General features: G+C 45.7%; 1 long non-coding RNA gene across 5 annotated transcripts; it reads left to right on the forward strand.

Annotated features, from left to right (window-relative positions):
• The first annotated feature begins 699 nt into the window (after positions 1-699).
• Positions 700-10,214, forward strand: LOC134479928 (uncharacterized). Of its 5 annotated transcripts, none has more exons than XR_010053858.1 (3): positions 700-947; positions 3,874-4,095; positions 4,866-10,214. It is a non-coding gene; the product is annotated as an uncharacterized LOC134479928 (long non-coding RNA). The 5 variants fall into 5 exon arrangements; XR_010053859.1 differs by lacking the exon at positions 3,874-4,095 and having other exon boundaries at positions 715-947; positions 4,866-6,752; positions 8,075-10,214; XR_010053860.1 differs by lacking the exon at positions 3,874-4,095 and having other exon boundaries at positions 715-947; positions 4,866-5,089; positions 6,603-10,214.
• Positions 10,215-16,309: the final 6,095 nt, after the last annotated feature.

A 16,309-nucleotide genomic window follows, 5' to 3' on the forward strand; every position in this document is an offset into this window, starting at 1 on the left:
ACAGGATCTACAAAGTTAGAATCAGAGTACGTCACACAGCACCGTCTTTTTTGGTGAACAGCTTTGGAACTAGATCTCTGGATTGTATGTGCTATAATTTTTGTTGAGGCCTGCCCGCCTCTTGCCCCCCACCCCGCCCCCAGCACAGCTGTAGCCATTTTGTTCCAGGTCACCAGCTATTTCATGTTGTTGCTGTAATATGCCAGTCATTGATGCAGAAGAATAGCTTGAGTCAGCCGGGTCGTGCTGACCATGTCTCCTGTTACGTTCTGTGTGTTCTGAGGATTGTTAATCTTAAGAAATTCGACAACCGTAAGCTCAATGCACGATGAACCAGAATAAAATTCAGTTAGAACTTTTCTGTTTAGCTCGCCAAAATCTCTTGAGCCTGAGTCAACCACTGAGCAGCACTTCCTGCACCTATATATGAGCTCGTTATGGTTTTTGCAGTTTTCACCTTTAGAAGCTGACAGGAAAAGGCGTCTGGGGTCATAACCTCAGCCCCTGAATTCTGAGCTACAGCCCTGAACGATCAGTCTAGGGAGAGCGTTCAATCAACCATTCCTGTCTGACTGAGATCAGTGTTGGTGTGGTTTGTGGGTGACTCCTGAACCCCCACAGTTTTAGCGGCGTACTTCCGTTAGCCTTTGGACCCGTGTGCTTACCTGTTGTCTCAATTTTATCTACTCTCATTTGCAGCCAGTCTTTAAACAGAGGCCAGAGGTCATGTTGCCTGTCATCACAAATGCCAATGAGCACAAACGGGAAGTGAGTCTGTAGTGTGCGCTTTATCGCTGTGGAAGCAGCAGATTAACATCTTAGAGATCCTGCCTATGTCTCGTGTCTGGTCAGCAGATATCTCAGGAGTGGAAGCAAAGGCTTCCCAGAGGTTCGTCTTGTCCCTCTGGTCAAAGTGTTCCATCTCCTCTCCAGAAGTCATCCTGTTGGTATGTCTGTTCTATTTCCCCTGCCCCTTTTCCTCATTATGGCCTTCTGTGCACCTGGGCTTCCATATTCCCAAGGCTGCTTGAACCCTGCATTTCTCTGCAGCATTATCTGGGCAAAGGGTTAATGTAGAAGACAGTAGCAGCAACATGTCACTGTTGAGCAACTTATGATATGTATGCGCAGATTCCCCTCTATAACATGAAGTAAAAGTACAGAGCACGTAACCCTGGGTGTTACTACTCCCTTGCCATCTCCCCCACTCTCAGAGGTTCTTTCTCGTGTTTCCTTAATCAATTTATAGTCATTCTGCCAAAAAAAAAAAAAGTTTCCATCCCCGTCCCTCAAGTCCCTTTCATTTCCCACTTTCAGTAATAACTCCTATCTGTAAGATCCATATCATATAAACAATGACATTCTGCTGTGGTGGGTTTGGCTGATTGATAGTAAGGCTTCTTACCAGAAAGGGAGCTTTTTGTCATGAAGCTATATACATTGGAGCACACCAATATATAACAGCAAGAAGATAAGCTGAGAGGGATTTTTGAGGTTTTGTCTCTGTTTGTAGCCCTTGCCGAATGACACAGTCATTAGGGTGTGGGCCTCCATGAGTGTTGATGGTTGCTGTGGGAATAAGGTTTGTTTGTATAATAATGTATGTATTTTCATGCTCCTCCTTTGAGGAATGTCCTCTCTGCCACAGTTAATGACTGCATGTCTGGGAGGCAAGGGTATGTCAGATGTCTCAGCAAAATGGTAGAATGCTGTGACCTTCAGGACACTCCTTAAGGCTGTGGGAAAGAACACTGAAACCATGAGTTCAAAAATATATAATTTCCCAACTCTGCAAAAATATAAGGATGCAATATGAATTGTATCAGGAGCTTCACAGATCTAAAGGAACAGAGGGAGCTGCACTATAACCCAGCTTGTCAGAAAGATACTGAGGCAGGAGAGTGCTGTTTTCAGGGCAAGATCCCACCCAGGAAAGTTTTTTTTGTTTATGCTTACAAAGGCAGGCAGATTTCTGAGTTCAAGATCATCTTGGGACAGAGGATGTTTAGGTCCAGGCCCAGGTATAGTAGGAATTGTAATTTCAGGGCAGAGTTCCACTCAGCTATCTTGTCTGTGCTTGTGCTTGCTGTCACTTTCTAAGAATCAAGGGGCTGGGGTCATGGGATGCTGATTCTCACGGGATGATCAAAAGGAACCTGGGTAATGACTGAATTAATATGTAAATTATAGACTGGGCTTTTGATCTGCAAGGGATGAGCTATCAAAAGAGAGTTTAGAATAGCAAGAAAAAGCTGTGTCAAGCAGAAGAGAGAAAGAGAGAAAGAGAGAGAGAGGGAGAGAGAGAGAGTAAGCACAAAAAGCTGACTTGAGAGGAACATAGACTGTCAGCTTGGACCCACTAGTTGACTTCGAGTCATTTGTTTGGTTGCTCTCAAACACCCCTTCCTCAGAACCCCTTTCCAGGCTGGTCTTTGGCAAGCCCTGGCAGTCCTGCAACTTTCTCCACAGACCAGGCTGGCTTCAAATTCACCTGCCTCTGCCTCTTGGGTGTTGGGATTAAAAGCAAGTGCCACCATCACTTGGCACTGGGAGGGATTTTTAAACGGAAAGCCAGGAAGGCTTCTCTAAGGTCTGTAATGCTCAGAAGCAATGAAGTAAGAAAAGATAGGATAGGAGAGAACTGAGGAAGCATGTGTGGGTAGTCTTTTTTTTTTTTTTTTAAGATTTATTTAGTATATATAAGTACACTGTAGCTGTCTTCAGACACACCAGAAGAGGGCATCAGATCTCATTACAGATGTTTGTGAGCCACCATGTGGTTGCTGGGAATTGAACTCAGGACCTCTGGAAGAGCAGTCAGTATTCTTAACCACTGAGCCATCTCTCCAGCCCGTGTGGGTAGTCTTATGTGAGCTTGACATGCACTAAGTCATCTAAGAAGAGGGAGCCTCAATTAAGAAAATGTCTCCATAAGATCAGGCTATAGGCAAGCCTGTAGGTCATTTTTTTAAATTAGTCATTGATGTCAGAGGGCCCAGCCCATTGTGGGTGGCACTGTTCTGTTGTAGGATATATGATCATATTATGAACCCCAAGGTTCTGTTATTTACTGAGAAAACCTGTTTCTAGTTTTGGTGTGATTCAGCCCAAGTACACCTTTAATCCCAAACAACGAAGGTAAAGTTTGTAGAGAGAGGTACCCATTTTTTTTTTTTTAAGCTGAGGACCGAACCCAGGGCCTTCTGCTTGCTAGGCAAGCGCTCTACCACTGAGCTAAATCCCCAACCGGTACCCATGTTTAAAAGTGATGTCTAATTGAGTGGCAGACAAAGTGATGAATCAGTGAAAGATTTTGCAGAATGGGATCTGCCCAATTCTCATGAGAAGAGAGAGGAAAGGGAAGCTACTTAGGAGAGCAGTGCAAAGAGAGAAGGAGAAAGGAGAAAGGAAGGAGACAGTTTTACCAGGTCAGTTGTTGGAGAGAGGCAAAAGCTAGACACGGTTAAGACAGAATGAGCTAGAGAAGGAGAAGGAGCCAGAAAGTTAGAACAGATTGCTAGAGTTAGTTTGATGCCAAGAAGAGCAATTTAGGAGAGGCAGACAGAGAGAAGCCAGTTTGAATCAGTCAGCTTGGATAGGAGTTTAAGCCAGAACAGCTCAGTTGAATTAGCCAGAGATCAGAAAGAACAAGAAAGAGTGAGCTTATTCAGCAGTAAGTCTCAGAGGCTGAAAACATGGAGATTAGAAGCTTCTAGGCGAGGTTAGCAGTGAGTCTCAGAGATGACAATTATCACAGGCAAATAATAGTTACTTTCACACTGTCCGTGCGCTGGCGGTCCTGGCTTCTATAAGAAAGCAGGCTGGGGCCTGGAGAGATGGCTCAGCAGTTAAGAGCACTGTCTGCTCTTCCAGAGGTCCTGAGTCCAATTCCCAGCAACCACATGGTGGCTCACAACCATCTGTAATGGGATCTGATGCCTGTGTCTGAAGACAGCTACAGTGTACTCATTAAAAAGAAAAAAAAAAAAAAAAAAAAAAGCAGGCTGGGCAAGCCATGATGAGCAAGTCAGTAAGCGGTGGCCATCAGCTCCTGCCTCCAGGTTCCTGCCCTGACTTCCGTCTGTGACTGACAGGGTGAGCTGAGATAAACCCATTTCTCCCCAAGTTGCTTTGGTCACGATGCTTCACCACAGCAATAGTGACCCTATCTAGGACAAAATGCTTTATCTTTTATTTTCATCAGAGAATTGTCTTAATCTTTTGTTAGATCTTAAACAACTTTTAGGACATTGCGCAAGAACAACACGCAAAATGTGACTCTTGAAAACCTGTATGATCTTCTCTTCTGCTGCTAGGGTTAGCTCTAGACTTCTTGGGAACCCCTTGATCATCTTTCAGAGCCTTAAAGGTCAGCAACAGTGGACACCCAAAAATTTTTATTGCCCCATTTTGAGGCAGGATAGAAACAGTGAAAATCTGGGAACAGGAGAAAGGGACAGGAACCCCTCGGGTAAGCATCTGACCAAAGCCTCCCACGGGCAGAGAATTGAGAAGTCCATCATAGTTAATGAATGCAAGCCTTTCTCTCTCTAACTGCTTTCAATCCTCTAAGAACTTCACCAGCAACCCCATTTGTGGGGGAAAAGATACCAACTAAACTTTTAACATCCCAAGTGGTTCCTATTCTCCCTATCTCTGATTATAATTCCATACAGGCCATGTCTAGAGAGCCACCTCCCTTATTTCAATTATCAAAAGAAAAAGAGAAAAAAATCTTAACAGCCTTTCGGGGTGCAACTTGAGAATCACCCAAAAGATCTGTACTGCGAATACTGAGAAAATTGTTACTGTCCTTTGACCCAATACCTAAACTTTTATATGTCTCACTCCGTCTCTCTTTTCAGAAGCTTCTTATGATGAATAATGAGGAGACAGCTTTGGGTAGATGGTGGAGAAGGAAGAAGGCCAGTTACCTTGTGTTGTGGTTTGTCCTGAAGTTATCTGTATTTTGATGCTAATTCCGCTGCCCCGAGGACAGCTGCGTAGTCACTACTCAGGAATCCTCTTCATCTGTCTGTGGTTGAGAAGGAAAAGCGATGTGGAATCTGCTCTCCTTCATCTGTCTTTGGTGAGCTCACGGAAGCTCCCATCTGAATCAGTTCGGTTTTGTGGTGATCTTGCGGCGGCCACTTGTTTTTGTCTCTGTGCGCACTTCTGTTTTTTTTGTCTGTTAATCTTTTTTTTTTCTTTTCTTTTCTTTTTTTCGGAGCTGGGGACCGAACCCAGGGCCTTACGCTTGCTAGGCAAGCGCTCTACCACTGAGCTAAATCCCCAACCCCCTGTTAATCTTTTGATTGTCTTTCTGTGTGACTAAATGCTATTTGTCCTCTTCGGTGGACCTCTATTTTCTGGACTTTCCTCTTGTTTTCTCACCATCCCACTTGAGATGCTTATTAGTAGCTGTTACAGGAAATACAGAATCCTACTAGAGGCCAGAAAAAATGTTCCAGACACTGATGGAAGGCCCTCACTTCTGCCTGTTGGCTTCAATACGCCTGAAGGTAGGGAGTGCCAGGTCTACCGCCAGACTCCAATGGTGGGTCTCTGAGGGGCTGGAAAACACCCCACCAATTTGGCTAAGGTAAGAAAAAGATATGAAGAAACTTGAGGGGTTAAGCTAAGTTGCTGAGAGAGTTAGTGTAAGTTGCAGAGAAAGTAAGGTTGACGTGTGGTTCAGGGTATATAACAGAGAGACTGAGGAAGAGAAAGAGGTAAGAAGACAGAAAGAAGAGGCTAGAGAGCTAAAGAGAGATAAAAGGCAGGGGAAGAACTTGTACTGGCCACAGTAGTTAGAGAGACTAGGAAGACAGTACCTGGCAACAGAAGAGAATTTCTGGCTAAAGATCAGAGTGCCGATTGTAAGAAAAAGGACACTTGGATCAGGGACTTCCACAGGATAGAGGGAAGCCCAATCAGTGTTTTGTGGATACAGGGACCCAACGCTCTGTGCTCTTACGCCCCAGTGGGCCAGTGTCAATCAAAAGACCTTGGGTACAGTGGGCTACCGGCAACAAACAATACTTATGGACTGCCCGAAGAACAGTGGACCTTGGCATGGGCCAGGTAACCCAGTAGTTCATCCCTGACTGCCCCTATCCCTTGCTCATGAGAAATTTGCTCTCCAAAATGGCTTGCGTGGGCTGAAATGGCTGGGTGAGGCCATGTATATGCATATCTGCAGACTGTGTATGTGGAGCTTAAGACCCAGGCTGACCCTGTCTCAGTGCACCAATACCTGATGCTGGGAGATGTCTGGCTTAGTGCTGTTCTGCCTGGAACACACTGCTCCTGACAGCCGGACACTAACAATTATTACCCAATCCAGGACTTAAAACTGTGGTAGAGGGCTGATGTTTTGCCTTTGAATGGAATGTCTCAGAGGATGGGACCACTGGTTAGCTGCCATGGACTAGATTCTCCACCGGTTGGGGGCAATCTGGTCACCTTGCTGCCCAATCCTGACCTGAAGCCACCACAGCACAAGTATCAAGTACTGGCAGAAGCCCATGGGTGGAGGGAAGACCTCTGTGACTGACTGATCGACCCCTGCTGAAAGCTGAAGCTACCTTGTCTACACACAGGAACAGTTCTCTTCATGAAGGTCAGAGATGAATGGGTACTGCCATGGTGGACAACACAAATGTCATCTGGGATGGACAAACCTCTACCCCACAGCACATCAGCGCAGATGCCTTTGCAATCTCTTGGATGCCCTGATGTAGCCAGCAACTGTGAGTATTATTCATTGCCCAGGACATCAGGAGGGAAGAGATTCAGTGGCATGGGCAGTAACAAAGCAGATAAAGTGGCTCAGGAAATGGCTATGCAGGAGCCTATCCTGGTTACAGGCCTGCAAGAGACAGCCACTGGGAACTGGAATTGGACTAAGGGATGGCCTCACTTAAAATGTACAACAGAATAAAAGGCCCAAATTGCTTAAAAGAAAAAAAGACAATGGCACACTTGAGGGAAAACTATATTCCTCAGAGAACAAACAAAAGACTCACTTTGCCAAATACAGAAATGGACTCATTTAGGAGATAAGAAGCTTGTCCAAGTAGTTAAGGTATATGTAATAGACTTTAAGATTTTAGCCAGAGAGGCAGTGAAAAATATAAGGTATGTCAGTAAGTGAATGCTTAGCAAGCAAACAGGGCAAAGAGACCTAGAGAGTTTAGAAGAAAGTCGAAGTGAACTTCACTGAGATAAAACCAGGAATATGGGCTGGAGAGATGGCTCAGCGGTTAAGAGCACCCGACTGCTCTTCCAGAGGTCATGAGTTCAATTCCCAGCAACCACATGGTGGCTCACAACCATCTGTAAGGAGATCCGGTGCCCTCTTCTGGTGTGTCTGAAGACAGCTACAGTGTACTTATATATAATAAATGAATAAATCTTAAAAAAAAAAGATTATTCCTTAAAAAAAAAAACCAGGAATATATGATCACAAGTATCTCCTAGAGCTTGTAGATACCTTTTCAGGAATAGATAGAAGCTTTCCTCACAAGCAAGAGATGGCCTCAGAAACTTTCCTCACCAAGTAAGAGACAGCCTCGGTAGTCATCAAGAAGATACTGGAAGAAATCTCCCTCCACCCCCACCCGGTCTGGAGTGTCCAAGGCAATCTGGTCAGACAACGGCCCTACTTTCATTGCCAGGGTAAGCCAGGGTGTGGCCAAGTATTTAGAGGTCGATTAGAAATTACATTACATTACAGACCTCAAAGTTCAGGACAGGTAGAGAGAATAAATAAAACTCTAAAAGAGACCCTGACCAAATTGACCATGGAGACTGGCGCGACTGGGTGGCACTCCTTCCCTCTTGCTCTCTTCAGAGTAAGAAATGTCCCTTCTAGATTCACCCTTACCCACTTTGAGATCTTTTTTTTTTTTTTTTTTTTTGGTTCTTTTTTTCGGAGCTGGGGACCGAACCCAGGGCCTTGCGCTTCCTAGGTAAGCCACTTTGAGATCTTATATGAGGCCTCAGCTCCTCTGACTGTATTAGATGATGCTACTGAACCAACATGTCATAGTAATAATGATTTGTATGCCAGGCTAAAAGACCTACAGGTGATACAGAAAGAAATCTGGTCATAGCTGGCAGCAGCCTATACCCCAGGGACCCCCGAGACATCTCATCAGTTCCAGGTTGGAGACTCGGATACATACAATGACACGGAGCCCAGACACTCGAGCCTCACTGGAAAGGACTGTACTTGGTGCTACTGACCACCCTGACAGCCGTCAAGTCTCAGCCCTCACCAGCCGTGTACTAGCTGTTGGGGCTGAGAGCTGGGACCTAGAGGGACACTCAGATCTTCAAAAAGCTCCCTGGACCTACACGTCAAATAAGTGGGTACATCAGAGATGTGACTGGTGGGGTTACTATAATGCTCACTTGAGGAGTGTGCTTTAGAAACAAGAATTTCATGTTTGCCCTAGGTTCCATTGGGATAGGTGTGGGGATAGGCTTGATTTCTATTGCAAATGATGTAACATTGTATATGTTAGTACTCCTAACACTTCTTGGGACTGTGCCTCAGGCAGGGATCACAACCTGTATAAGTTTAGAAGTTCTAAAAGGCAGTCATGACCTTGGTGTGTAGGTTCAGATAGTGTCCAGATTGGAATCCTGATGCTAAAGACTTAGTAAGACACAAAAGAGAGTTGAGAATTACTTAGGGCTATCTTAAGGCTGAGTCTAGGTGCTGCAAGGGCAGCTACAAGGACATCTGCTGTTGCCCTGCAACACAAGGCTTATGGAGAATCCAGAACTGCCATTGACTTAGATATAGAAAGAGTAAAAAAGACATTTTAGTGACCTCCAAGAATCCCTAACCTCCCTGTCAGAGGTAGTCCTTCAGAATAAGAGAAGATTAGACTTGATATTCCTTAAAGAAGGAGGTCTGTGTGCTACACTAAAGGAAAAATGTTGCTTCTATGTAGACCATTCAGGAGTAATTAAAGACTCCATGAGTAAACTTAGAGAAAGGTTAGACAAAAGACAGAGAGACCGAGAAGCACATCAGGCATGGTTCGAGAGCTGGTTTAGTAGATCTCCTTGGATGACTACTCTGATATCTTCCCTTATGGGACCCTTCTTAGTTTTGCTTCTGCTTATGATTATAGGTCCATGTGTGTTAAAGAAACTATGTTCTCAAGGGATGGATGGATTGTATGTTTAAGTGGGCAATTATATCTTATCAATTGGATCTAAGATTATTGTGTTGTGTGTTCTTTTATGTGAGGGTTTGAGTGTAAGAAAGTGTGCGGTGACTAGAGACACTGGGCTGCTGCGGCGAAGTTGGGATGTGTTTCCATCAAGATATCTAGCAGATATCTTGGGGCACCACGGTGCAGACCTAGCAGGTAAAAGACCACAATACTTTTTCTAATTTTATATTTTACAACAACATTAACCAATAAGAATATAGGCTCCTTGGGGGCTGAAGAAATGGCTCAGTAGTTAAGAGCCCCGACTGCTCTTCCAGAGGTCCTGAGTTCAATTCCCAGCAACCACATGGTGGCTCACAACCATCTGTAAAGAGATCTGATGCCCTCTTCTGGTGTATCTGGAGACAGCTACAGTGTACTTATATATAATAAATGAATAAATCTTAAAAAAAAAAAGAATATAGGCTCCAAGATTATAAACATTATAGACTGAAGTATATTCTAACTGAAAGAATAAAAAATGCAGCCCAAAAAGTCAGAAGTTTAGAAATGCTGTCTCACCCCTAAGAAGCCCTAAATACCTCAAATTCCAGACCCTGCTCTCTGCCTGTAAGTAAAAGGTCACATTTCCTGAGCCTGCTCTCCCAGAAACTAGATAAAAGGACTTAAGATAAGGCCCTTAAATATGCGATTCCCGACCTAATAAAGATAACAGAAAGCTTCTCCCAGGAACTAGCAGACCATAAAGTTAGATTAAAATCTTAGAGAACAACCTTGAGAAGCAGGTACTCCTAGGAACTAGCAGACCATACCATAAAGTTAAGCAATCTTGAGAGACAGGAAGCTTCTCCTTGTGATTTTCCAATGATGCCATCCCTGCCCCCTTGGGTTGTGGCTTCTTCCTTTAAATACCCCTTCTCCCAGCTACTGGTCTTTGAACTCCTGTGCCCCTGTGTGGGATACGAGTCTCGACCCCAGTGCACTGGTTCCTATCAATAAACCTCGTGTAAATTACAGCAAGGACTGTCTTACGTGAGTTCTTGGGGGGGGGGGTGTCGCGTCATCCCAAGACTTGAATGAGGGTCTCCCTGCTCCGGGGGTCTTTCATAACAAAATAAGTTTTGTGGTTATTGTATAATTTATTAAGAATGTCTTAAGAGGGCTGGAGAGATGGCTCAGTGGTTAAGAGCTCCAACTGCTCTTCTAGAGGTCCTGAGTTCAATTCCCAGCAACCACATGGTGGCTCGCAACCATCTGTAATGGGATCTGATGCCCTCTTCTGGTGTGTCTGAAGACAGTGATAGTGTCCTTACCTTTAAAAAAAAGAATGTCTTAAGAGGAAATGATTTTTTTTTTTTTTTGGTTCTTTTTTTCGGAGCTGGGGATCGAACCCAGGGCCTTGCGCTTCCTAGGTAAGCGCTCTACCACTGAGCTAAATCCCCAGCCCCGAGGAAATGATTTTTAAGAAGAAATCTCCAGGTTGGGGATTTAGCTCAGTGATAGAGCGCTTGCCTAGCAAGCTCAAGGCCCTGGGTTTGGTCCCCAACTCCGAAAAATAGAAAAGAAAAAAAAAAAGAAGAAATCTCCAACTGTTAAAGCAGTGACTAACTGGCAAGGGTTGTACCCAACTGGAAAAGATAAAACTACTTATAAATATTTAAGAGGAACCTGGAGAGGTGGCTCAGCAGTTGGGTACTTGTTACTGGTGCAGAGGACCCCAGCTCAGTTCCCAGCACCAATATCGGCTGACTCATAGAAATGTAACCGTCTCTTTCTTTTGGCCTCTGCCAGCACTTATACTCATGTAAACCATAGGAATGTACACACGTACACACACACACACACACACACACACACACACACACACACACAATTAAAACTAAATCTGGGGGTTGGGGATTTAGCTCAGTGGTAGAGCGCTTGCCTAGGAAGCACAAGGCCCTGGGTTCGGTCCCCAGCTCCGAAAAACAAAAACAAAAACAAAAACAAAAACAAAAAAACAACTAAATCTGTAGAGGGCTGGAGAGAAGGCTCAGCTGTTAAGAGCACTGGCTGCTTGTCTGGAGGACCTGGGTTCAATTCCCAGCACCCACACGGTGGCTTACAACTGTCTAACTTCAGTTCCAGGGGATCTGACACAGACACACATGCAGATAACACACCAATACACATATACACATAAAAAATCATTTAAAAATACATCTTGGGGGCTGGAGAGATGGCTCAGCAGTTAAAAGCACCCGACTACTCTTCCAGAGGTCCTGAGTTCAATTCCCAGCAACCACATGGTGGCTCACAATCATCTGTAATGGGATCAGATGCCCTCTTCTGGTGTGTCTGAAGTGTACTCATATACATAAAAATAACTAAATCTTTTAAAAAAATATATCTTTAACTGTGCATGGAGGTACACATCTTTAGTCCTAGCACTCAGGAGGTAGAGGTTCATGTGTTTCTGTGAGCTCAAGGCAAACCTTGTCTATTTAAAGTGTTGTCCTGTGACTCTGACTGTTCTGGAACTTACTGTCTCCAAGGGAAGAAAAAAGTAAGAAAAAAACCTTTTAAAAAATAATACGAAGAACAGATTACCATTTATAAAGTCGATAGCTTTTGTTTGACATTCAGATGCAGCTCAGACAAAACCCAAACAGTGCTAAATAAATGTCAGCTGTCAGCTTTCCCAAGTACTGGGGGTCTTTATTAAACATAACCGATTAAAGTCATTGCTTATAAATGAGCAAATAACCTTTACTGACTAATCAGAGCTCACACCCACATCTGTGTCTGCATCACTCTGTAGCCTCCCTTGCGGAGCCCATACATATACTTGGGTATGTTTAGCTTTCTGCAAGCCCCTCCTACTCCACCCTACTGCAGAAAATCTCACTGATATGCTTTTGGATCTGTTCCGTGTTCTCCTGGACTCCCTCTCTTCCTCTCTTATTGTAATGCTTAAATATCTTTATTAGAATCTCCAACCCTGGGCTGGAGAGATGGCTCAGAGGATAAGAGCACTGACTGCTCTTCCCAGAGGTCCTGAGTTCAAATCCCAGCGACCATTAGGGTGGCTCACAACCATCTGTAATGAGATGTGATGCCCTTTTCTGGTGTGTCTGAGGGCAGCTACAGTGTACTCACAACACATAAAATAATTTATATCTTTAAAAAAAAAACTGCTAAAAGAATCTCCAACTCTGTTTCTTTTTTTAAAGATTTATTTACTTATTTTATGTACAGCATTCTGCCTGCATATGTGACTGCAGGCCAGAAGAGGGCACCAGATCTGATTACAAATGGTTGTGAGCCACCATGTGGTTCCTGGGAATTGAACTCATGACCTCTGGAAGAGCAGTCAGTGCTCTTAACTGCTGAGCCACCTCTCCAGCCCACTCTGTTTCAGAGTAATAGCTGGTTGTGAAATTCTTTTCAGTTGTTGAAGCCATGAACCCTAGTGTAGCGGAGAGAGGGAGAGAGGGAGAGAGGGGGAGGAGGAGGGAGAGAGGGAGAGAAATGAATCTAAAAACAGAAGGGGGGGCGTTGGGGATTTAGCTCAGTGGTAGAGCGCTTGCCTAGGCCCTGGGTTCGGTCCCCAACTCCGAAAAAAAGAACCAAAAAAAAAAAAAAAAAAAAACAGAAGAGAGGGGCTGGGGATTTGGCTCAGTGGTAGAGCGGTTGCCTAGCAAGGCCCTGGGTTCGGTCCCCAGCTCCGAAAAAAAGAAAAAAAAAAAAAACAGAAGAGAAAGAAACAGTACAAAGCAGCATAGTGGTCTCTGGGACCATTGTCTATGCTCTTTTAATTTTAAAATTCAGTTTTATGTATACGTGTTTGCACAGGGATGAGGCTCCGGGCAATCCCCGCTAGCTACTTTCCTGGTTGTCGATCCAGTTTCTTGGCTGCCTTTCAGTGGAAGATGTAAGGAGCGAAGAAGGCATGTAGCTGGGAAGGGAGCCTTCGACAATGGATTCCAGAGACAGCCATTGTGGATGGGTCCCTTAGAGGCACAGCTGGAGGAAGGCTAGGTAGTCATGGTAATAGTTAGCTTCAGCAAACTTGTTGTGGAAGGACTAAGAGATCCCAGATGGTCGTGGAAGCCCTAACCACTGGTGAGGGCCGAAAAGTCACCTGGGAGGTATAAGAAGCCCACGTAGGGTGTCTGTTTACCTACAGTGTACAGAGGAGAAGAACTAGTAGGCTTGCCTCAGGACCAGCCCAGCACCAAATAATCAGCACACCAAGAAAGACGGGAGGCTTCGCTTGTGATTGGTAGATGCAAATTCAAGTGTGTGAGTTCAACTGTGGAGATCCAGTGGGTGAGACCATTGAGGGAGAAGAAGAAAGTGACCTGGTCCTACACAGAGAGGACAGGGCCAAGCTTCTGTGCCAGGAGGCTTCTGTGACAGGAGGGACAGACAGAGAGGATAGCATTGATAGGCCAGATACATTTCCCCTAGAAGTCAGGATTACTAGGGTCCCTGAGAGGGGAAGGTGAGAAAGACTAGAGTCTTCTGGGGGGAGCTGTTGCTAAAGTTCTTTTTCAGGAGGAGATGTTAACGCCCCCCCCCCACACCTCCTTCTAAGGTCCCAGTGACAAACCCAGGTATAAATCCCCAGAAGTTCACTCTAGAGAACCAGTGGTTTTATTGGGCTTCCTTACACAGCATGGATAAGGAGTCAGTTAGTGGAGTGTGGGTGCTCCTACCCAAAAGCCTGCACTGGAAAGCCTTATCCAACAGGATCATGGCTTTCGCATTGCTGAATAGATGGTGCCTCCTCTCTTAGTCCTTCCCTATCTCTATCCTCTCACCTCTCCCCCAGGACCCCAAGGCCACATGCAATTAGGGCAGAATTGCACACAGATGGTTGGGAGGGGTGTCCTCCAGATACTGTGGTGAGGGTCTCCTGATGCTGTCTACCTGCTGGCAAAAAAAGGAGGCAGCTCTTTTCTAAGCAGGCTCAGCAAAACTCCTGAAGCCAGTGGCAGTTATCTCGGAGAAAAGTCCTTTACAGTCGATGCACACAGTAGTGTACATGACGGTGAACACAACAACGATAGTCATAGCTTTCAAGGCCTAAGGTCCTGAGAGTTGGGCACCAAGCCTCAGCCTCCAGTCTGCCCATCAAAACCTGGGGACAAAACACTGGGAGTTTACCAAGCAGATCTGGGAGGAAAGATGCTACACTGTGGGAGAGAGAGTTCACAGCCTTTATTTGTGGGATGGGAGCTCCCTGGGCTGAAAGCCTAAGAAACGGTAGGTTCTGGAGCTGTAGCCAGAGTAGGACCAAGCACTGGAATACAAGAGTTTCTGCTAGTGGAGATCCCTGTATTTGCTGGCTCCTGCTGTCCTGTGTCTTAGCAGTAGCTAGTGTTCCTGAGGGGGCTGCTGGACATGCCCACACAGGCGTCTCCAAACAGGTTGCACCTTGTCCCCAGTTAGTGCCACCCCTTTCTAACTGCTGTGCCAGCTGGATCTTAGGAAATCCTGGCTTCCTACTCGTCTCTCTCCACAGTACCAATTTTATTAGCAAACACCTTCTGCCAGCTCTGAACGTCTCTGCCTCGGGGTCACTTCTCTACCGCTCCACCACCCAAGCACCAACCCTGGCTTTCAGTTTCATGGCTAAGCCTATCACACTGCGAGGTTTGAGACCTCCTGCTCTCTGAGCCCCTGTGTACCCGAGTGACTTTATGTATATATCCTGACATATGTCACCAAAAATACACAGGCTTCCAACTGCTGCAGATGCTCAGGGACACACTGCTGGCCGAGACTGTACCCTATAATGTTTGGAAAGGTATGGGTTAAATAGGTATCCTGGTGTTGCCAGGACTGCTTGGGGCCCTAAGACTTTCCAACAGGTTCCTGGTAGCTCCCAGCTAGGTCTCCCTGGTTCAGGTGTGACCTCACAGGACTTTGATCTGTTCCTTGCTGTATATCTGGACCTTATTACCAACTACCTCTCCCATGTGCTTATGAATAGCCTGGTCTCGGGTCACCCATTTCTGCCTTTTAGTCTTGGGCTTTATGCACCCTGAATCCTCTTTGTCCCTGACACACATTACATTCAGATTGCCCCCAGACATCTGAGCTACAAGTACTTCCTAGGCCTGGCAAGGAGCAGGTCCAGAATGAATGAACTGAAGGGTGCCCTTGCCCTAGACTCTCTGACTCACAGACTTTCCTAACCCCCTCATATTTGACACTCTGCCCCCTGCCAGGCACTCCAAACCCAATTTGGGACTGAAGGCATGACACCATCTTAGAGCCCGCTTAGAGCCATGTTCAACCAGAAGTCAGCCTCCCAGCCCCAGCCGGTGGGTGGGTGGGTGGGTGGGGGATGAGGCTCAGATGGCCTCAAAGAACACAAAGATCAAATTAAGATGGTCTCTTGGCCCTAAGGGACAGCTGCTGAGAAGGACACCTGTGGCTAGGAAAGCAGGAACAGCAGGGGTGTCCTGAGGAACCAGGTGGTAAGGGCCCCTCTAGAAGACTATTTGTAGAAGGAGTGGGTATCATGGAGCGTGAAGAATAGGGGGACACAGAACCCGGACTCTAGCTGGCATAGTTGGCAAGAAAGCTAGGCTGTCTCTGGCTCTCTAAGTGGCCGGCTCAACAGGTGCTGTCAAGCTGTCATTGCAGCCTATGCAAGTGAGTACTGAGGAGTTGCGAAAATGACCAACTGTCAGCTTTGAGTTACACCGTCACTTTTCAGGAAGGAAAGAGAGCCTGACAAAATTAAAGAGCCATTCTGGGAATATAGGCTACTACCTAGGAAGTTCTGGGAACGATGTAAAAAGCACTCCTACAATGAGTGCTTTTTTTTTTATCAGGTAGGAGGGGCGAGAGGAAAATTGCCCGCAAACTTAGCCTGGCGTGCACGTGCACAGAGCAACAGAAATAAAACAGTGCCTCAGAAGATGGAAAGCAAGAACCAACCGACTCTTGAAAATTGCTCCCTAACATCCACAAACAATAAACAAACGAGGTTAAAACTCACCTCTTGGTATCTCCCATGAGGCTATGCCCCAGGCGACCTCAAGGGGCCGCTGCGGCGTAGCGGAGGTCGTCACGTCACGTCTTGGGGGCGTGGCCCTTCCACTCTACCCAGGTCTGTG

This window comes from Rattus norvegicus, chromosome 7, assembly GCF_036323735.1.
Source record: "Rattus norvegicus strain BN/NHsdMcwi chromosome 7, GRCr8, whole genome shotgun sequence".
Lineage (NCBI taxonomy): Eukaryota > Metazoa > Chordata > Mammalia > Rodentia > Muridae > Rattus > Rattus norvegicus.